This window comes from Meleagris gallopavo, chromosome 1 (genome assembly GCF_905368555.1).
Source record: "Meleagris gallopavo chromosome 1, MGAL_WU_HG_1.1, whole genome shotgun sequence".
NCBI classification, from domain to species: Eukaryota; Metazoa; Chordata; class Aves; order Galliformes; family Phasianidae; genus Meleagris; species Meleagris gallopavo.
In genome coordinates this window covers 106,590,722-106,613,766 of record NC_139404.1, presented here as the reverse complement: position 1 = coordinate 106,613,766, position 23,045 = coordinate 106,590,722, and the positions used below count along the sequence as shown (strand labels likewise).

At 37.0% G+C, this 23,045-nt stretch overlaps 1 protein-coding gene across 2 annotated transcripts in view; it reads left to right on the top strand.

Moving 5' to 3' along the window:
- Positions 1 to 23,045, top strand: part of DSCAM (DS cell adhesion molecule) — a 441,807-nt gene that overhangs the window by 303,524 nt on the left and 115,238 nt on the right. The gene's annotated exons all lie outside the window — the stretch shown is intronic.

The window sequence follows — 23,045 nt, the reverse complement described above, 5'->3', positions numbered from 1 at the left end:
TTGAACTTATTCAAATGAGCAGTCAAATCCACCAAAAATGCTAAATCTGTGAGCCATTTTCAATCTTCATGTTTTGGCACAAATTTTCCTTTTGATTCCCTAAAGGACTTGATTTTATTTCACAAAGCCTTTTTAGCATTTTATCCCAACTTTGCCATCTTCCTTCAGAAAAGTAAATGATCTCATCAACACCCATATTTTTTTACCAACCATCACCGGGGCACCATCAGTAGCTACATCAGATAAGTTGCCGAAAGTTAAAGAAAATCACTTAAATGTATTTTTTTATTGCTTCATACAAATCAAGAGATTTAGTTGTGTCTTTCAGCAGCAGCAAAGAAACCATTTCTTCAGTGATATTGTATTCTTTATTAGTACCTCTAAGAAAACTGGCAAGTTGAGCCGTATCTGTAGCATCAGTGTTTTCATCTATTGCCAATGCATAAAATTCGAGATTAGCAACTTTACTCTCCATAATTTTTTTGATAGATTTTCCTTTTTCTTCAGTTCATCTACCTATAGGATAGTGAGACAAACTGATTTTAGAAAATTCTGTTTTCTAATTAGGATGCATTATATCTGTTGTGCTTTCAATACACTGTGTAACAAACTCACCATCACCATTTTGATTTTTTTGCAGTCAATTTTTCTGTCACGTAACTAGCTTTTATAACAGAGTCCATTTGAGTTTTAACTTTTTAAAAAAATATTTTGTTGGGGTTAAAGACTTTTTTCAGTTCAGCTATTTTGTCTTTATGAAGCATTCATTGATATGAATCAAATTTGGCAGCATGTTTCTGAATACAATGTCTTTTCAAATTGTAATCTTTGATTTCCTTGCAAATTAAGCACAGTGCCATATTATTTATCAGTACTGCACTGTGCCCTCTCCGTGTCCGAAGGACAGGCTGGGCTGCCTGATGGGGCAGAGCTGCTGGCATGAAGATGAAGCAGCAGGGGGTGTGGACCTCACTACCAGCTGAGCTGAGTGCATGTGGTCTGCAGGCCGTGGGTTGGGCATGCCTGGGTTAACATCTCATTTCAAAAATGTATATCCTGTTTATTAGATACCGTTGAATAATGAAGGAGAAGTAAAAAAATTATTTGATCAAGGACCAAAAAAAAAAAAACACAAAAAACTGAGAAACAGAAGAACAGCAACTCTTAAGAACCTTGTAAATAAAAAAATAAATAAATAGGGATTTAAAAAAAAATCACTCCTCAAGATACAACACATAAATAAAATTGGTACAGCTGCAGTAGATACCACAGTATGCTACAAGATATTATGTATAACATAACAGCACTCATTTTGACTCAACCATTGACAGATAACTTTCAAAACATACAAAATTCTAGTAAATTTATACATAACCTCAGCCTGCCTGCAATTTCTAAGCATAAAAGACAAAATAATCTAGTTTTTAGGTTCATGTTAGCTGTAATTCCAAGTGTGAACATGGCTTAGAATATAGAGGAAAGATTATGAGAAAAGAAAATATAATTTCTTACTAAAGAGAAAAAGAACCCATTGGCACTCCAGTACACCAGGTTCTTAGGTGACCTTTTTGAAAAGTGTTGAAGACCCCCACGCCATTCACATTCATGCTTACAGGATATTTGAAGATTGACTGACTTCCTTGCAGTTCTGAGATGATAATTGGCTTGACAAAAGTATTGCCCTTAGAAGTAATAATAAAGATATATTTCTGAAAGTCAAGAAAAGCCAACTTTTTCTCCATTGGAGAGCTATCTATAAGACCACAAATGTTTAGAGGTGTTCATTTGTTATAATGTCAGAGAATGATAGCTAAAGAAAGGAAGAGTATCAACCCTACTATATTTGCAGACCCCATTACCTCAAATGTCTTTTCCACTCTCATTTACCATACTTGGCTGTGTTTTCTCAAGAAAAAAACCCACGATATTCCAAATCTCTCAAGCAAGTATTTTAATTGCTTATTTCTTCTGTGGGTCTATTGAAGTTCCAGTTTCTGTGGCTTCCATAACTGGGCATTTCTGGGCCAATCTTCAGCTGTAGTAGTGATGCACTGCTGTAATATGCTATAGAAAAACAGCTTTCCTCTGGTTGGCAGCTATGCACACTGCCTGTCTGATCACTGCATGCAGTTTCATGTGTGATAAAAGAGCATCTCTTATCAAATAAGAGCAGGAGCTTCCCTGGAGAGTCAGTTGCTGTTTGAATCTAATGAAAAGCCCTCTGGCTCTGAGATAGCAGGCAAGCACGTGTCTGTACACCCTCACACATCTACTAACACACATACTGCTCCCAGCATGGCTATTAGAGTAGATGCAGTAGATGCTGTTAGTGTGTTGGTGCTGGCATAGAAGAAGCAGAGCTCTAACTGTAATTAAACACACATTAAGAGCAAGTGTGTTAGGAACCGACTTCAGTGGAATGCGCCATGATGGACTTCAGGTATACTTGGATCCCCATTCCTGGTGGTGTGATTATGGTGCAAAATCCTTGGACAAATCCTTGGAAGAAACTCCGAAGGGGGAGGTGGGGGGGGGAACTGTGCCTGCTTTTGTTTTTGTATCATTTCTTTTTTTTCCCCTGATTATTCTGTCTTCCTTTCTCCCTTCCACAAAAGCTGGTATCTGGACCCAGGAAGGTTAGAGCTTCCCCCATAAAATTCATAGTGTTCTTAATTAATTGATCCTGCATTATGTGCTATCTTGCTCCATGATGTTACTCTAAATATTACCTTCACTCAGAGGCAGAAGGTGGTCAGACCTGTTCCAGGTAGTTGTTTCTGGATTAAAAAGTTGGTAAGAAGCAACCTTCCAAAATGTAAACAGAGATTAACAATAACATATCTTGCTGTGTCTTCCTTCTGATAAATTGTCTTTCAACCCTCCTTCAGTCTGTACACGGGTTGTCCAAGTGAAGCAGCTCCAGTCACTTGAGAAAAAAGTAATGGACTTAGTCACTGATTGTGGAACTGAACTGCCTCTCAGAGAGAGAGACATGACAGCAATCCTCTTACAACCTACTCTCTTCTTTTGAACTGCTCCCTGTACAACTGATACCATGTGTATACATATGCTAACCATGGATAACATCCCTGAGAACTCAAAATGAAAACCCTATTTTACTCTTACCCTCCACATTTAATGAAAGCTTTCACCTACTCTATTTAATAACACTGCTGGATAAACTACTACCTTCTGCAGTTCCTATGACAAATCTTCTCTTAATGAGACTTTTCCAGCTTTACTTTTCCAGCACTTTCTGTGTCACTTATATGTAAACAGAAAAGTTATTGACATTTAATGTCAAAAGAGGGTAGATGAATTTTGTTTTGGCAGTCCAGGGGTGGTCAGAATCAACAGTGACATAAATGTACTTCCATGACTTGATACCTCTAAAATTGACAGATTTTTATTTGGTGTAAAAACAGATTAAGTTTATTTAAATTAACTTCGCTTGCTTAGCAAGGTTTCTAAAGCTATGAATGAAATGTTAACAGTTCCAGATACACATTTATTTAGTACCTCAGTGTTTGCTGTGTGACGCCTTCACCTTGAGAAGTAGGTCCAACTTCTTGTCTGAGGGGAGTTTGTATGAGGAGGGAGTGCAAAGAAAAAAGATGAGAGGGGAAAAAAAAAGCTTATTATCTTTCCCCCTTCTTTTTAAGGAATGGACATAAAAATCATGATCAGACACTTTTTATTTTCTTCTGAACCAAGGATAAGCAATTCTGAATAGTTATTCACCAAGAGATACAGTATTAGAAAATTATGAGAGAGATCTGGAATAAGGAAGCTCGTGCTATCTTGAGAAACGATTCCTGGAGACTGGGATGAGAAGACTTCTAAAGAATTTCTATAGAAGATAATGAACCTTTAACATGAAGGGGAGAATTGAAATTATTTAAAGGTTGCCTGGGAGTCACAAGAAAAGAGATGTCTGCTTAAAATGGACTGCCTGCCTACCTTCATCTCAATAAATGCCATATTTCTTAATTCCATTTTAGAAGCTATATGTAATCTGATAGAAAAGCATTGTGGGGAAAAAAAAACACCTTACTGGAAAACAAGCTTTTAGTAAGGTATATATATTTCTAAAATATGTTCCTATGCAAATAATCCTGTTGGAGGTGTTCATGTTAATCCTGCCTCTTCCTAAATCCATCATTTATTTCAATGTCATTATGGAGACTGAAGTTTTCATCTGATCACCAAAACATCTCCAACAAATCTCATCTGCAAATAAATAGGAATTGTTTCATTCACTTTCCTCTCGAGTATACTTCTTAACTATTTGTATTATGCATTTAATACATTAACCTAAAGCTGTACACTTCAGTTAGACTCACACTTCCCTCCAGCAGGACCGTATTGATCCCTGCTAATACTTTAATGCTAAGTACCAACATTTAAACATAAACAAAACAAAACAAAACAAACAAACAAAAAAAAAAAACCCAGAACCAAACACTTTTTAATAAAATTCTTTATACTTGACAGAAAATACTGTTTGGGAAAGGGTACCTGGTTGTGTCCTGTGTCTTGGACATGGGGTTCACCACAGAAGTTCTACTGCCTCTACCTCCCTTGATGCCTCTTCTCTACGGAGACCATTTATGGAGAGCTTTTTCTCTCCACCTTCACAGAACTCATGGAAGAAAGAAACTGTGATTGCATAACTAACTTCAACTGCAAAAGAAAGAAAAGATAATAGTAGTTATAAACACAAACAAACCCAAGATATGTTTGTGAAGGGAGATTCTGAATCTAGTGAAGCTTTTTCACTGTACTGCTGACATGCTGCAGCATTTGGCTATTAAAATGTATAGAAATTTTCACCTGGCTGCCTCCATGAACTTGATCAGGGCAGGATAAATGTGCACTTCCCACGTGACCAGTCAAATGAAATTGCTTTGCTGCAACATCTGCAGTACAGTCAGCATGCTGTGACTGGAGAATTCACTGTGCTTTGCTCACTAGGGTTCTTCTAAATACTCATCTTACTCTTCAGGAATATAACTCCTTTTCTAGAATATAGTGATATTGAAACCTGTCCAACCACTATTTTTTGTTATGGAAGAAAATAATAGCATTTACATAGAGATTATAGTCTTTTGTCTATGTTGAATTTCTCATCAAAAGTTCATATGTTTCACGAGAGTCTTCTAAGGGTGGCATTGCCCTTTGTACATTTCCAAAGTAAAATTCATCATCCCCAACACTTTTAGAAATGTTTTAAGAGGAACAGCAATCATACTATGTCAAATTCACCTAAATCCAGCTATTCTGATATTTTACAGTGTCTACTCCATTTTTCACTGCCTGATGGCTTTTTTCTGTGGCAAAGCAAAACGAAGTCCTCTGGTCTGATAGCGTATTCTATTACTTTTTTTCTCCTAGCACTGTCATCTTTGAGCATGGGGCTTTGCTGTTCATTTGCTTCTTCAAAACTATTTTGCAGCTATCTTGGATAGAATGTATTTTTGCCCAGTGTACAAATTTGGCACAAAATGGTAAAAATCTCTAGCTGGATTATTTGCATATCTCATCAGAGATAAAGGAATTGAAAACCAAAAACAAATTCAGTGGACTGGAGGTGCCTCTGTATCCCCAATAATCCTTTCTCGTGATCTGGCCAGCAAGCTACCCTTACTTATCTTTGCCTTTCCCCTTATCTCAGATAACAATGATGTGAACAAACTACACTAGAGCTCAGTTCTAATTTTCAAGTCAGTGGTGATGGATTATAATACTTTCTCTGTTTTAATTACTTATTTATTTTCATTAAATGCACGGCCTAAAAGGAAGCTGTAAGAAAGCTCCGGTAGATCTTGGAAACATGAAAATTCCCCCTAGACACAAATACTTTCTCTTGCTATTAAAACAGCCCATTCCTTTCCTAATGAGATCCTCCCACTAGGAGAAAAGCACGAGGTCTGAATGCTGTTTTCTGCCTCTTCAGACCATTGGCACAGCTTTGATTTAAGGACTTGCACTTTAATCACCCATCATGTGTCATTACCCCGACAGGCGGCAGCAGCCGCAAGATACAAGCTCCAATAAATTGCACTGAAAATCACTGAAGCGATCCTTTGTTGATTTTCCTTTACAGCTATTCAATGGCAGATCAGCTGTCATAACAACACAGTGCCTGTGGCAACAGGGTGAAATTAAACGTGAAGTATGTTCAAGGTAGCTGGTAGAAAGCTGGAATATCCCTTTTCTTCTGTAAATTCAAATGCTTTCTACTTCTCTCCCTAGCGCCAAGTCTGTGGCAATTGGCCAAAATGAATGCTTTCTCTTGTAAGATAATTGTCAGATGCACTGCAGTACAAATACTCGAGTGCTTTTGTATGCTAATCTTTGCAATACTGTTATTTAGAAAAGGACAGAGGTAAGGACTTCTCTCTTTAAAAATAAATAAATAAATAATAAAATTGTGTCTAATTGGATTCAAGGCGAAAAAAAAAACAAAAACAAGCAGGCCTTTTTTAATTTCTAGGAGACAGGCTGCACAGCAGTGTTTCTAGCAAGTAAGTGACACATAAATTTCTGTCCAGGTATCTAGCTAGCTGGAAAGCACATATAGGCCCTATTATGTTTTTTGCATTTGTGTCAAGAGTGTCTTTTTCATTGTTTTTTGGGGGGCTTTTGTTTTTTTTTCAGGATAGTTGTCCTTCAGTTTTATATTACCCAAATTTCAGCATTCAGAATGAAGTCTGTGTGGGAGTTATTTTCAAAAATTTTATTTCTATTAAAAATTTCATATTTCATTTTTCTATTTTCGTTTTTCATTCTCTTGAAAAAAATAACCCTGAAATAGCAACTTGTGCAAATGCGTGTCTTAATGCAAGTAGCGTCAAGATAATGTTCTGATGGGTTATTTCTTTTTTGCCTTCAATCCATGTGATAGAGGAATAATGACTAAACACTAACCATACCCTTGAATCAGTAGTGATGTTTACTGGTCTATATAGAGTCAAACAGATTTCAAATGCAGCACATGTATCGGTGCACAGCCTCTTTTTTCTTGAGTAGTTACCATTTAATGCTTATGGTGAATATAGCTCCCTGGATTTCCAAGCTTTTGTTTTATTGAACCAAGTTATTTTCCAGAGTAATGCTTTAAAATACTGATGCTTCTGTGAAAACATTAATTTCAACTTGCAGATAGGGGAGCTTTATGTGTGTGCTGTGTTTAATGTTGACTTCCAATGAAGGAAGTGCATGCATGATATATTGTCAGATATTTTTTATTTGCAATGTCATTCGGAGTTTGGCCCCTATTTCACTAACAAAGATTAGATAAATCTAAATCAGGAGAGCACTGTAAGGCAATAGTGAGATGTAAATTAATTTTGTGGGTATGTACTGTACACATGACTATTTCCACTTCAGAAGAGCTGGCTTTTATAATACTGTTTTTTATCCCTTTCCCTTCCTCTTCACTCACCTGTCTCTACTTCTATCCTGTCATTTCTTTCTCTGTGTATAGTCATGCTAATCTTAAGATACATCTCCTTTATGTTCCAGCAGGACAAAAACTCAGGCTCAAAAAGAACAATATTCTCATCATCATTTTCTCTTCCTTTTCCTTTCTTCTGTCTATTCGCATCTAAACATTTTCTTTTGTAGCAGAGTAGCTTTCTTTTCACAAATACTACCTGCAGAATGATTTTGGTTGTGTTCTTCTTCAAAGTTCATCTGGTGGAAAGGAAGCCAAAGTTCTGCTCATTACAAGAAAAAAATGAAAATGGAATAGTGTCTGACACAATATATTTAAGTATCACCTCCTTACAGCCTTTAAACAGGCAATCTGTAAAGGATGCTGTAACTCTTTTCCTCTTTTTCCCTTGACCTGTTCCAACCTGACGGTTGTTTACCACACTTTGCCAAGGAATAGCTACTTGTTAAGGTCTGTGCATCCCTACTAGCTAAGCCACACCAAGAAAATGTTCAGTTCATCAAGGCATAGCAAGAGCGTACCAGCAAGTTGCATGCCAGACTTTGCTGGGTTTTTGTTGTGGTGGTGGTGGTTTACATTGTTTTTATTTAAAGGAGACTCTTCTTTTTTCTCAGATCATTTGGATTGCTTGATAGTTTTAGACACCACCTGTGTACCTATCCTTCCAGACCTTGCCCTGCCTCACTACCTACGAGTGAGTTGTCTCATCCCTCTCCTACAGATTTGCAGAGTTCATTTCCACTGGGGCCTCCTACTTCTCATGGTCACCACCATTCCACATTCACTTATTCATCTATCCATTTCAGAGCTTTGCATTATTAATCCTATGTGAGTTTAGGATTTGAACAACAAAGAGCATGGAGAATGTCTTAAATCATATTTCTTCTTATATATCAGGTGTTCTTCCGTACTTTGAATGAGATAACCACAATCTTTCTCAGCATAAAATCTGTTTCAAAAGATTATTCTCTGTTTTTGATTACTGCATGCTGCTATGGGACTTGCATCATAACTCTTATAATTTGTTTGGGACTTAGGGCTATTGAAACATTTTCATTCTGTTCCCTAAAAAAGATTGGTGGTTTGCTCCTTTATTAGTATGTGTACTAAAGAATCTATCTTCCATGGTTGAATGTTTATCCATAGCTTTAATTTGAGGTAAAAGTTTATTTTTGCATAAAACTAGGAAAGGAAAAACAGTTGAATTACAACAACAAAAAATTACAACAGATTAATAACATTAAGCTGTAAACTGCATGTGAGTATCGAGCAACAGTGACACCAAATCAGTTACATACATTTCTCTTTACGATTCCTCTATAGGCAATCTCATACATCGTCTTCCACTAGTGAAATTTTAAACTTTTCGTAAAAGAAGAATTTTTATCTCCAAATACAAGAAAATGTCGTTTTATATACTGATTTCTTTTCACTTCAAAAACAGTTTTTTTCCTACTCTTCAAATAGACTTATATGTTAGCTTTGGTCAGAGTTCTCTGTGGAAATCCCACCATAGTACGCAGTATAAATACATATAGATTCTACGATAATCAAATAAAAACAAAAATTTACATCTGTGAGGCATACAAAAGGCACAGAAAATACAAGGTAGGAAGATGAGCTGACTTAAAAACTGAAGGTGTTATATGCAAAGGAATTTAAGGTATTGTTTCCTAGACCCATTCCTGCTGTGCATGTCAGGTACAATCAGAATGAAGGATTTGTAAATGCAAATTTTCTTTCAATAGTCCAAATGTATTTTCCTTGCATGAAACAGGTTGCCTTCACTCTGAATTTTGTTCCTAGCCAGTAAGATTCAACCTCTGCATCAGCATGCATGCTTGCCTCTATATTTTTTCAGATATTTGTTTGGTATATGATACTTGAACGTATCTTAGTCTGTTGTTTTATAGTCTTTGGGGAAGAAAAAAAGAATTGTGGAGAACTGAAAAAAAGTGGCTCCATTTTCAGATAAATCTTATTAGAATTCAGCAGGGTTAAGGAATTAATCGATTAGGTCCGTCAAACCAGGAGCTAATGAATGAATGAGCTTTTACTGTTGTCCTAATTATTTATGATTAATCCAACAAAATCTATATTTTTTTACCTGTTTCCATCAGGCCACAGAATAATGAGCCTTCCGTTCACTTTTCTTTTTCTTCTCCATATTGAGTTATAATATTTGATCATGTGGGAATTATGTTGTGCAGGCAATATATACATCTTGATGAAATTCATTTTGCCTTCTCCAGCATAATTTATTCAATGCTTAATTTCCATCTGGCAATCTCATAGTAGACACTGGAAAAGCTATTTTACGTAACTCTATGGATCTAGCTGAACATATGACCAAGGAAAAAAGAAAAATGGTTCTTCAATGAAAAAATAAAAGCTACAGTTCCAACTATAGCTTTTAATTGCTTGAATAGTATTTTCCACTAAAGTTGCTGTCTTGTGAAATACACAAGACTCGTGCTGACTTTGCAAAAGAGTAAGTCATGGTATCCACAAAGTATTTAGATATTTATCAAAGATGTGCACTGTACACCCTTAGCAGAGCATTGAGATAGAACAGTTTGTGCAGATACCAGAAGGTCCAAGTAGAATTGCCAAGGTGAAATTGTTTTAGCTGTGATGGCTGTAAGGCTTTATCATGACATACTGCTCATGCATGGAGATGTGTTGTCAGGCAGTCCAGCAATGTGCATGGACATGTGGGTACTTGCATAAATACGTTGTTTGAGTTTCAACCCAAAAAAAAGAATACAGAAAGTAACAGAAATACCTAGACACAATCAGATGATATTGGGATTTCATGAACGTACTTAGATTGTTAATCCCATCATTTCTCAGTTTTCAGAGAGATACCTAAAATGACTGATTTTTGACTGATTTGATTTCAAACCGTTACAACAAAATAAAATTATGCATGAACAATTTTAGTAGAAAAAAAGTAAAGAGCTATGACGGAAATATTGCTTTGTCAAACAGAATAATTATTCTTGTCTGTGGTGTTGCTGTTGATTTTTTGATGTTAAGTTTATTCCCTAATACACATTCACCTAAAAATGCACCCTTCTTATTATGTTGCTACAGCTACAATTTGTTCTTAGAGTGGATCCCTGATTTATAAAAATGTTGTGTATACAATGGTTTTTCATATCATCAGTGACATGCTGAAGAATGCTTAGAAAAGCAGATTAATATTTAGCAATTTAAGCATATGTTGCTATGAATTGTTTCTAGGTTTGTTTTCTGTTGGTGTTTTAAAGCTTAACTTAAAATTTTAAGGGCATCAGTGTATGTATCATATGTCATACTTGCAAGGAGTGTATAATCCAGAAATTGTTGTTATCTTTGGAAATTAGTATGTCTATTGACAACAGTAGTCTGGATTTCAGTCAGCATCACAAGTTCTATTAGTTTCAGCTTCTCGTTCTGACATTTTCCCGGATCAGTTAAAATACTTCCCTAAGAATTTGACCTAGCAAAAAGTTAGGTTTCTACTAACTCGTGTGCCATGTTGAGCTACAAGTACCTTAGAAATCATTGCGTTCTTCTCTTTCATCTCTTTGCTCACTAAGGACAAAAATTTTCAAAGGATCAAATCTATTTTCTGAAAATGCACTGATAGTGGCCATGAAATGGGAAAGAGACTCCATTCTCAATAAGAATTTTCCTTCCAAAAAAAGGAATACCTCAGCAGAGCTCTTATGTAAATACATTTTGGTATGTGTGTTCAGAACAGTAGAAAGAATATCTATGAGATGGTTATTTTTACTTTTTTTTTTCTTTCTTTTAATTACTACTCATTGATTTTGGTAATTGCACACATGTACACAGGCTTCTTTTTCTGTGGTCTTATCTTAAAACTGGCTTTTCCAATGAGTGCCCATTACTATAAGTGCTCCGCAAGAAAGCAATGCTCTGCTATTTTTGTCTTACTTTGTAATGCAGCATAACTGTTGCATTTACCACTGGTACATGCTGGCTCTTTGCCATGCACTTAGAGCCATAAACCCATACTTTCAGCAAGGAAAATCTGCTGCTATTAGATTTTGAGTGGTGACTTGCCAAGCTGAAATAAGGAAGACCAGACTTTTTGTAAGTGGTTGCATATTGCTGTTGAAAATGAAATTACCGTTTGCTAAATACCCATCTTTAAGATTTAAATAATACTTAGATGAAGTTCCTTGCTTTTAAGGAAAGTGGGTATGTACTTACATGCTGAGGGAAACCATCATAGGACTGCACAATGATCCAGGATGCCCTCAGGATTTTTTGCTGGCACCATGAAGCATTTCTGTATGTTTCCAGATATATTTCAAGGAATTTGCTAGTAGATAGGCTAATGTGATTAAGGAGTCCTGGTTTTTGTTTGCTTATAGTATCCCTTTTCTTTCTGGATCGACTTTGTTTAGGCATTCCAAAACAAAGAACTCATTGTGTAGAGGTGCTATTGCTCTCTCTTTTTGGTCTTAGAACCTTTAGTGTGGATCTGGAGATCTTCCAAAGCAATGTAGGAGGTATTCAAACAACTGATGAAAGAGTGTACCTGGCGAGGAGTAAGTTCAACAGTACCCACTACATAGCTTCACTAGGATGACTAGGGCTCCTTCTGCTGCAGCCTACTTTTAAACATTGCTTACTACTTGTTTATCTGTTGAAGTATAGATAGCAGAATAAATCTCTTCTCAAAGGAGGGGCTCAAATAAGACATAAAATGAGCTACAGTGGCCTGGTGGCTTGGCCTGTGCTGAGCTGTGGTACCTGTCTCCCTAGCGTAGAAGAGATGCAAAGTAATCAATAATTAAAGTGGCTGAATTTCTTCTGTTTGCTGCGGAGTAACCGTATAAACCTGGGAAGTTACCGCAACTTTACTAATAAACAGTAAATTCTTCAGATGCTACAGATGTGTATCTATGTGCCTGTATACGCATATAGCAATATATATGCATGGTGGCTTCTACAGTTCTCCTTAAGTTTATTAGTTCTTTTCCATATTCAAGACTATTTCTGCTTTTCCTAATTATTGTAATATGTTCTAATAGTGACATTACTTAGCTGTAATGTGTCTCACATGAACACTTTTTCTGGAGCAAAAGTGACTTTTTGCAGCTTAGTTACAATTATTTCCGAAGACAGGGAACTCATGAATGGACAGATGAAACCCGAAGCAATAACTTGCAAAAATTATGCTCCAGCTTCTGTATATGAATGAGCATGCTGTTTGTGTGAAGTATATAGGAGCTTGAAGACAACAGAGATTTAACCCGGAGCCATCCAGGGATACTTTTGAATAGCGCACACGAGTCAGAATGCTTTTAGGGGTTACATCATGTTGCTTGCTGAGGGCAAGCCTTTCTATCCTGACTTGCAAGTATGTTAACCTTTTTCTCATGAAGTGCAATGTAAGCTAACCCTGTGAATTTCATGTCTATGCTGAAATGAGAGGACTTACACTGGAATGGTTATGCATTTCAGCTTTCTTCCTTTTACCTTGCATCAGAATAAATTATTCTCATGCTTTCATGCCCAGAAAAAAAGAATGTTATCATACTACATGAAATGTTATAAAACATCTAAATTTCTGTGTGTCAGGTAGGATCTGTGTACTTTCTCCCATAAATCTAGTGGAGCCCGTTAGATACCTAAGCAGAGCTATGAGACATTGCTGAAGTGATGACACAGGGGAACAGAGGGGAGAATGTGAAACATGTATCCATTTAATATTCATTCAACAAGGTATTAAGTGAGGAGCTTTCAGACCTTTTATGCAAATCATTTAATGGCTTTTATGTGTTGCTCTCTGCATCAAGAAAGGAATGGAGTGTGAAGAACTGTCCTTGAAGAATGGCCATGAGAAAGTCAAAAGCTCATGACTGAGAGTTACAGACTCAGGCAACAAAGGGAGCCTCGTGCTTGGTGTCTATTACAGACCACCAGATCAAGCAGATCCTGTTGATGAAGCCTTCTTCTTCCAGCTGTAGGAGGCATCACAATCACAGGATCTCATCCCACTGGAGGATTTCAAGCACCCTGATATCTTCTGGAAAAGTAGCACAGTGAGATGTAGGCAATACAGGAGATTCTTGGAATGTATCAAGGATAATTTGTCAAGGCAAGCAATAGACAGCCCCACTGGGGGGGATGCAATTCTGGACCTGTTGCTCACCAACATGAGTAAACTGATTGGTGACATCAGGATGGAAGCTGCCTGGGCTGTAGTGTTCATGCTATGGCAGAGTTTATGGTCCTGAGGGATATGGGACAGGCAAAGAGTTAAATCAGGATGTTAAATTTTAGGAAAGCCAACTTCCGGCTCCTCAAGGAATTAATCAACAAAACCTGGGAATCTGTCCTCAAGGGCAAGGGAACAGAGCAGAGCTGGCAGATCTTTAGGGAAGCTTTCCTTAGGACTCAAGAGCTCTCCATCCCCGGGTATAGGAAGTCTGGAAAGAAAGGCAAGAGACTAGCATGGCTGAACCGGGACCTGCTGATTAAACTGAAGAGCAAGAAGAAAATGCATAGGCAGTGAAAACAGGGATAGTTACTCTGGGAGGAGTATAGAGTTCTGGTAGGTTGTGTAGTGACAGGGTCAGGAAGTCCAAGGCTCAGCTGAAACTAGGCTTGGCAAAGAATGAAAAGAAAAATAAGAAAGGCATTCTACAGTTATGTAAACCAGAAAAGAAAAATATAGCCCAGAAAGCCAACTGCATCTTGGGCTACATCCAAAGAAGCGTGGCCAGCAGGGTGAGGGAGGTGATGCTGCCCCTCTGCTCTGCCCTGGTGAGACCTCAGCTGGAGTACTGCATCCAGATAGGGAGTCCTCAGTACAGGAGAGATGTGGACCTGTTGGAGCATGTCCAGAAGGCCACAAAAATGATCCAAGGGATGGAACATCTCTCCTATGAGATCAGGCTGAGAGAGCTGGGGCTGTTCAGCCTGGAGAAGAGAATGCGCTGGGGAGAGCTGAGAGCAGTCTTTCATTATTTAAAGGGGGACTATAAGAAGGAAGGGGATAGGTATTAACAGGGTTTGTTATGATAGGACAAGGGGAAATGGTTTTAAGCTAAAAGAGGGGAGTTTTAGGTTGGCTGTAAGGAAAAAATCTTTTACAGTGAGGGTGGTGGATTGCTGGCACAGGTTGCCCAGAGATGTGATGGATGTCCCATCCCTGGAGACATTTAAGGTCAGGCTGGGCAGGGCTCTGAGCAACCTGATCTAGCTGAATCTCCCTGTTAATTCATTGCAAAGGAGTTGGACTAGATGGCCATTAAGGAGTCCTTCCAACTCTAACGATTCTATGATTCTATTCTATGAAACAGAACAACTAAGGCAGTGATATCTCTTGAAAAACAGTTTTGTCAATTTGGTTTGCAGGAATATATCCAATCACTCCTGTTCTGGAGTGCTTCATGCATCATTGAATTCAGTTCAAAACTTGTCCTTTGGAGGTTATGAGGCCCCCAAAAGCAGAAGCTCTGGCTGTAGTTCTGCATTTCCCTCCTCTCCTATCCCATCCCTGTGGATGACATGACTGATTGATTTACTTAAGGATGATTTCAAGGAGCATCTTTTGAACAGAAATGGAAGCAGGGACAGTAGGATAAACATGGAGTCAGATTTTCCTTTCATATCTGTGCTTAACTATGTGGAGCTGCTATTTTCATCTACTTGGAGAATACAGCGTGATCCAGCCTTCCTCAGCTCTAGCTTCTGCAAACATTTTCTTTTCAAATATTTTCACAAGATTCTGGTCCCATTCCAGTCTCTTTAGACAAATTATAGGCAGTTTTCCTGAGGACTGTGACTGTGGCAGGTTGGCAATTTTGTTCATTCTCAGCTGTTCTTGTGTGGCTATTCCTAAATGCATATATCTGTCTGAAAATATTCTGTATGCCCAAAGATAGCTTTCTGAAAATTCAAATAAAGCAAAATAGTCTCTTCGCTAGCCTGAAGGGAGGGGAGTGAAACATTGGGCTTGAAAACAAATTTGAGGGTATAAATATATCTGTTCTTTCAGTAAGCTGTAAGTGTTGAAAAGGATAATTGAATTGTAGTGAAAGTACAACATAGATTATACTAAAAACATAATATGACTAACATCAGGACATTGGTCATATATATTGGCAAAAATATGATGTCAAAAAATGGATTATATTTTACCTCATCAAGAGGATGTTCATTTTAACAGTGAGGAATAGAAAGAATTAAGGTTTTATAAGAAACCTTTATGTGCCTGAGACCACCTTTAAGACAATTTGCTTCTCTGCAGCATGCAGACATGGATGTAAGCAGTCTGTTTTTCTGTCTTATGGTTTAGGGGAGAAAGGCCCTCTGCAGTGGGTCTGCTATCTACATGTCTTCAGCTTCATTAAGTCATCTATGTATACTGATGAAATATAATTATTTTCTGGATAACACTGGTAGGAGATAGGATGATAAAGGGTTTTTGAGCACTGCTAGGTTCCTATTTCTCTCATTGATCTCTACAAGAACAATTATTATAATGATTCTAATCCAAGCTGCTATAATATAACAGGAATAAATGCTTCTTGGTTAATATGCCTCAATTAATGGGTCACCCAGTATAGCTGCAGCAGGTTGTAAGTAAGTAGCTTTCAGGATGTGAGCCCAAATAATTATAGGTTTTCTTTCCCTTTTTAGATGAAATGGATTCATAAGCCTTATTCAAATGAATCGCTCTCGTAGTCATTAATTATAGTATACACATGTTAATGACATCATTATCAGAAGATAACATAATGTCCCAAGGATCACGTGTCACGGTTGTCTCCTGTGCAAACAATTGTGCTTGATAACACAGCCTGTCACAAAATGTCAAAAGAAACCACATGGTGTCTTGAAATAATTGTGAAATTATCATGTATCACAGCTATGTATGTCATAAACAATACCATCATGACTAAATTTTTCATTAGAGTCTTGAGTGTGGGATACTGAAGGGAAAAAAACAATTAACATTTTGAACATCTGAAATGCAGCACATAATGCAGCAGTGAATTGTTTAAAGCATGCCCTGTGTCTGAATCAAAATACATTAGTAATGAATTGAGGATATGCATAGTAATAGACAATATTAAGTAGGTTTGGAGACTTTTAGTGATTTTATTAAACATAGAAAGGACTATATATATATATGTTTAATATTCTACTGTTTAGGTCTCATTTAATGCCTCGTTTTAGCGTGTATGAGGACTGAATAATAAGATTGTAAAAGTTTTCAGTGTAACTTGTATTCTGCCAAGTGAAATCCTAGCAAAAAATAAATAAATAAAATGTCAGTGACAGAACTCCTCAGGACTTTTGCTGCATCAGAATTTCACCCAAGTGGCTATCATTTCATTCTATAAAACTGTAAGGAATCTCTTACTGCAAAGAGAAGCTGGCGCAATAGCAACCATTTCAAGTCTGTGGCTGGTATGTGGGTTTTCTGGCTGATAGTCACAGGAACAGAGCTTTTGCCATCCAGTCAGCTGGATTAGCGTCATCCCATACCGCTTATCTGCATTCTCCCACAATCCTGAAGGTGTTGAGATCCATCAGTGTTTCTGCAAAGCATGGGCTTATCTTCTGCAGGCTGATCAGCTTCAGCACAGCTTAAGTCTGGCTGCATCCAAACCATTTCCAGAACATCTAGTAGGATGTCACTTGTCTCTTAGTAGACTCTGCAATTCTGCATTTTAGAGGCAGTTCTGGAGATGGGGCATTTACACCTCTCTTGATCTCAGAGGCTCACAGAAGCAGTGTTGTGGCATGGATGAGGAAAATGAGGACTCTACCAGAGGCTAGTCTATGAACAATATAACCAGAATTAGCAAAACTAGCTGTGCTTTGATTTCGTCTCAGTACCTGTTAGGCTCTTCCTATGGTTAGAGGAGCTTCATCCTGTTTGAAAAAGGTTTCTTATTCAGATCGAATGAATTGCACAATGGTGGTGCCTACTTCTCCCTCTATACCTGCATCCTACACCTGTGCTAGTTTTGCCTCTCCACAGCCTAATGCAATAAGAAAGACTGAATTCCTCCTTTATGTTACCTCTTTGTGAGTGGGATCCACTGACAAACAACTTGGTTTTAAAGTTTTTCATGTTATCATCTTCCAGAGATGTTATTTTTTTTAATCCTCAAGACTGTATATTCTCTCTGCTCATAGCAATAATACTGTTGCAGTCACACAGTAATTTGTTGTCAGTAGCAATGCAGAAGTCTTTGTCCCTCCATCTGCTTTCTCTATGCAGAGAGATTATTGTGTATGAAAGACATATATGAGTGAACCAGTCTTGCCAAAGCAAGTCCAAGACAGCTGATATGCAAATGTTTCAGAAAATTTAAACTTGACAAGGGATCCTTCTATTACAATGTACTTTTAAACACTGCTAGCTAGTTATTTTATCTGTTGAAGTACAGTAACAGAATAAATCCCTTTTCTCGAAGGAGGGGGCTCAAATATGCTATCAGGTGAGCAACAATGACCTGATGTCCCTTTTTTTTCTGCACTGAATTTGTTTAGGCATTCCAAAACAAAAAAACTCACTGTGTAGATGTGCTCATGCTCTCCCTTCTTTGTCTTAAAGCAACAGTTTGGTCTCTGAAGCAACAGTTTAGTTTGCATCTATATATTCTATGGTTCTAGGTAATTCCAAATAAGGAAGAGAAAATTATTTTACAGACTGCTTTTGAATTATGTATTTTCTTACCAGGAGTAATGACATGGCAGCTCTTGACATGACTTTTTTTTGCACTTCTTGAAATGTTTCAATAAAATTAAAATAAAAATTCAGATTCCTCTCTGGCTTTCCCTGAATTGGAGTACCAAATGTTCCAATGTTTCTACTAAGCTAATTCTTCAAGTTTAGTCCAGCAGTTGCAAGCAAGCTCAGCCCTGGTACATACAGTAAATTACCACTGACCCTTTTTTCACCTCTTTGCCTCTAAGTCTCATTCACTACAAGGGATGTCATCTAATTAAGAGCACAACAGGGGCCTGCTCAGAAAGGAACATAGACTTAGGGGGAAAAACATTGTATAACATTACTGGGATTTATTCTGGCAAAATTTGAGGCAAGGAACATGAGCTCTGGATAGTGAAGTGTAAGAAATCAGTGAGATTTACAAGACTGGTAGGGCTGACAGTAGAAACTGGAGGAGTTGCTTGAGCTGCCAACAACTTTACAAGCTTGTGGAAAGAAAATCAAAGGATTATTATTTGTCAGTAGCAGCATTAAAAATGTGTTTAGCTGACATGGGGCTGAGAAGATTTTGACTTTCTTAAGTACTTCAGAAATTACTGCATCTTTATTTTTTTCCATAATTCACTAGAGTTCAGCTCCCTAATGAGCTCTTCATTGTAGGACTGGCTCTGGGCGCTTGGTCTCTTATATAGAACAACTGAGTCAACTATGCAACATAAATACGGGAACATTTCAGAAGTTTCCAAATTATCCTTGGAAAGACTTTGTTTAATATATTTGGATTTCTTTTCAGCTTATGTAACTACCTCTAGAGATAGCAAATGTGCCCCGTGTTATCTGTAGATACACTTCATTTTCTAGACAATTAGGGCATATTTTTAGAAAGTCTTCAGGAGTGTTAAGCAATTTTGTATAATAACTTGAATAGCTAGAAGTAAAGAAAGAAACATAGAAATGTCAAAGAATGTGGGAAGTCATCCTTTAGTAAACTGTAATTCTACCCTAGAAAATGAAATATAATGAAAATATCCCTTCTGGCATTCAGCAAGCCTAGCTAAAAGACAAGGTTGTTTATTTGTTTTATTTTTTGAAGTTTTTCACTGCATTTTCTAACCAAGTGAGTAGCCAAAAGCAAGGCAGGAATAGGAAAAGTTACGTAGTTCTCTAACTGCATACCCTGATTGCTGTGTACTTCCTGTACTAGTGAGATTGTGTCTTGTGAGAAAGCAATGATGGTGTAATTAAAGTTTGTATCATCAAACACAACCACAACACAGTAGTAGACTGTAAGTTTCAGTTCTTCTGTATGTGCTTGAACTGGCCATTTAAAATAAGTTTATTTCATAATCCGTACCAGATGAATCCAGAGAGGATTCCTTATTTTTCCACTTATACTTTACTTCTTATATATTTTATACAATTTTTTTCAAAGAACAAGTGGATTTTCTATCCATTAACAGAGAGCAGTGAACTGCAAGTGACTCTCAAGATAAAATCTCAGAATGTTTTGATGGGATGTTAGTAATCTGATAAATCCCTTTTAACAAGGGATTTAACCAGAAAAAATACTGGGTTTGAGTAGTTATTTGCAAATGAGTAGTAGCATGGGTATTCAACATTAGATTGAGCCCTTTCCAACAATCATGCCGTCTGTTCTTAGCAAGAAACCTAGAAGCAATCTGTGGAGAAAGTAATTAAAGTAGAAGCTGAACAGAAATTACTGAAAAGTAGTTCATGGTAGAAAAGTGATTTTTGCCCCTGATTCCACAATACCACAACTTTGAACATTATATTTTATTTCACAGAACAAATTTTTCAGTTCCTTATTGAACAAATGAAAAAGTCAGAAATGTATTTTGGGAAAGTTAAGAACTGTAATACACATTTTTACTGATTTCACTGTGTTGTATAACCTCTAACTAAATCTCATTTGTTGAAAATACCAGTAGTAGATCAAGCAGCAGTACAGAGTCATGAAACAAATGGTACCATTTCTGTGTTTATGTCATAGCAGTCTTTATAAGACTTTATAAGACAAGCAACTCTATTGTTTACTATGTGTTTCCACAATTAAAAAAAAAGTTGAAGTGCTTAAGCCACTTCATCGGCCTTATATCTTATCAGTCAGGTTATGAAAGGAGTTGTATAGCCTGTGGAGGTGATAATGGAAAGCAGTGCCTTTTGCCTGTTTGAATTCTCTCTATATTCATGGTGAGTGAATTAGCATGACTGTTCAGCAAGTGTAGAAATCCAGTTTCATAGCAGAGATAGATAAGCAAGAAGGGAAGCTTGCACAGCAGCTGATGGCTGTTGCCCTTTTTAATGAACAAAATAAGCAGAAAATCTGTATGTCATAGACAAATGATAGCAGTTGCTTGCTAAAAATTACTTCAGTGATTTCTTTAATTTTAAATATGTTTTTGAACATAAAATGGTAGATATTTGCACAGAGAATTAAAAGAAAGGCTCAGAAACATTTACAAAGTTTGATCAATTGACTCAACACCAGCAGATTTCATTTGTAAATTGATGCCCAAGAACCAGGCACTGGTGGACCCGACTAGCCATGCCTAACCATGAATCTTCCTAAAGAAGGTGGTAATAATGACTGAATCGGGAGCTGTGGAGTTCAGAGATTGATGCCACTCATAGTGTCAATCCAGACTCAGGGATCTCACAGCAGGATAGAATTTTCATTTCAACCTGGGTTTTCTCCATTTCCAGATTATCTCTTATAGAGCCAAGGAGAGGTAGAGCACTGTGCTATAGTCAGGGACGTAAGAAAAACTTTTCTTTCCATGTAGTCATAAAAAGCAAGAGAATATCCCAAGAATGTGATTAGATGCAGTTTTCAAAGCCTCACTTGGCTAGTGTCACATCTTGATATCCTTACAACCAACTTATAGTTGGTATTTCTCAGTGTCTGCTATGGGAAATATTTTGTTTTGCATGTATAATCAAATACTACTTGAATTACCTGAAGATAATTAACTAACAGTTTTTGTCTGCCTTGTTTCACTTTGTTTATGATATTGACTTTGTCCAAGTTTACATAAATGGTTTGTCATGCTAGTAAAACACAGAAAGGGGAGGGAGATACTGAGGCATTTTGATTCAAGGTTATATCCTGAAATAGGCTTGACTATACTGCTTACTCTGCCTGTTTGTAGTCTCTTTTTTCTTTTATTATAAACAACTGAATACTGAGCTAGCAAACCATTTCAGCAGTTTCTCCAGAGAGCACGCTGTTTTGGATTGAAGAAATCATCTCTTTTCTGACAGATATATTATCATATATCGTGTGGATATCATATACCCAAAGTACCAACAGAACTGGTTCCAAAAGCATTCCTTCTGACTTACAAAAAATTCTAAAATGTGTCATAGAATAAACAAGACCCCTATAAGACCTGAAGGAAGACCTCCCTCTGTATGTGACTAATAAGGTTGTTATATGTTGTATAGTCTCGTGATATTCCATTGTATATGGAATTTTCCTTTTATAAAGGAATATAATATAAAAATAAAAAAATAAAAACAAAAAACAGAAACTTGGTGTTTCTACACTTGGTTGTTCTGTACCAGCACTTAAAAAACTCTTGGATATCCTAGAGCTAAACTCTTTGTGAAGATATTTTAATAATTTACATAACAAGATTAGATCTAGGTATTGACAGTATGTATGTATTTTATGGACGTGATTCAAATAGAAATCTATTTCTGTTTTAAACAGGAATCAGAATCTGGTTAAAATATATGTATATATATTTATGTTGACCATGTAACCAGCTGCTTCATTTATTATATTCAATTTTCATTGCGTAGAATGTGAATCTGTGCTTAGCATCATTACTTCTTTCTTATTTTGCATTATCACCACTGCCAATTTGGCTTCTGCTGTATGTGAAAGAGGGAACAGAAGATCCTATTCATCTGAAATATGATGTAAAGAAAAAAATAAACCAAGTCCCTTACTACATTTGTGCTGTCAGAAGATACTGTGGAGGCAAGTGACCTGCAGCCCCCCCATGCCATGTGCTTTGTTCAGGAGGCAGATGGCTATAATTTACTCCTGCCTGAAACACTAGAATTTATTATGCCTTCCCTTGGCCAAAGGATAAACATGGTCTTCAGAGAAATAGAACCTTTTTTTTTCTTTTTTAAGACTGTATTGAAAAGAGAAGTCCATAGGGCAGCTGAAGGTCAAGGGAAAGAGTCAAAGATTGTTGCTTTTTCTTCATTTCCGGGTAATCAAAGTAACTCTCTGTTTTTGACTCCATGAAAAACAATCTGTAGCTCATACATAGATGGATGTAAACACAAACACACACAAACCCCTTGACCCCAGTTACACAGAAGTACACTAGTCATACAGCAAGATAGTGTCGATATTGGGAATAGCAGCATAAAATTAGGCTTCAAAAATCCTTTGCACCTGTTCTTTGATTCACAGCTGGATGAGCAAATTGGTCCCTCTGAATAAGCCAGAATAACCATAACCCTAGTTCAAATTAGAGTCTAAGACATTTGGGTACTGAAGCCAACTTGTCAGCTGCTGCCTTTGTCTGGAAGCTTTAATAATTGTTCAGTCTCGAAATCATCAGTGTAAAGACAGCCTTTAGGTTTCAAAAATATTTTGAAGCACAAAAATTTCTGCAAGTGGGGTCCTAACTTTAGAGTTAATTGAAACAAGTGAGATTTTACCTTTCTGATGTTCTGCTGTTTATGGGTACATATGACTGCTTGTTTATGGGTACATGTATCTCACAGAAGTACTATATTGTATATATTTACGCTATGAATACTGTGTTTATTTAAGCTCTCATAGGTCTTCAGTACTAGCAATTCCTTCTTTCCATAAGATATGTA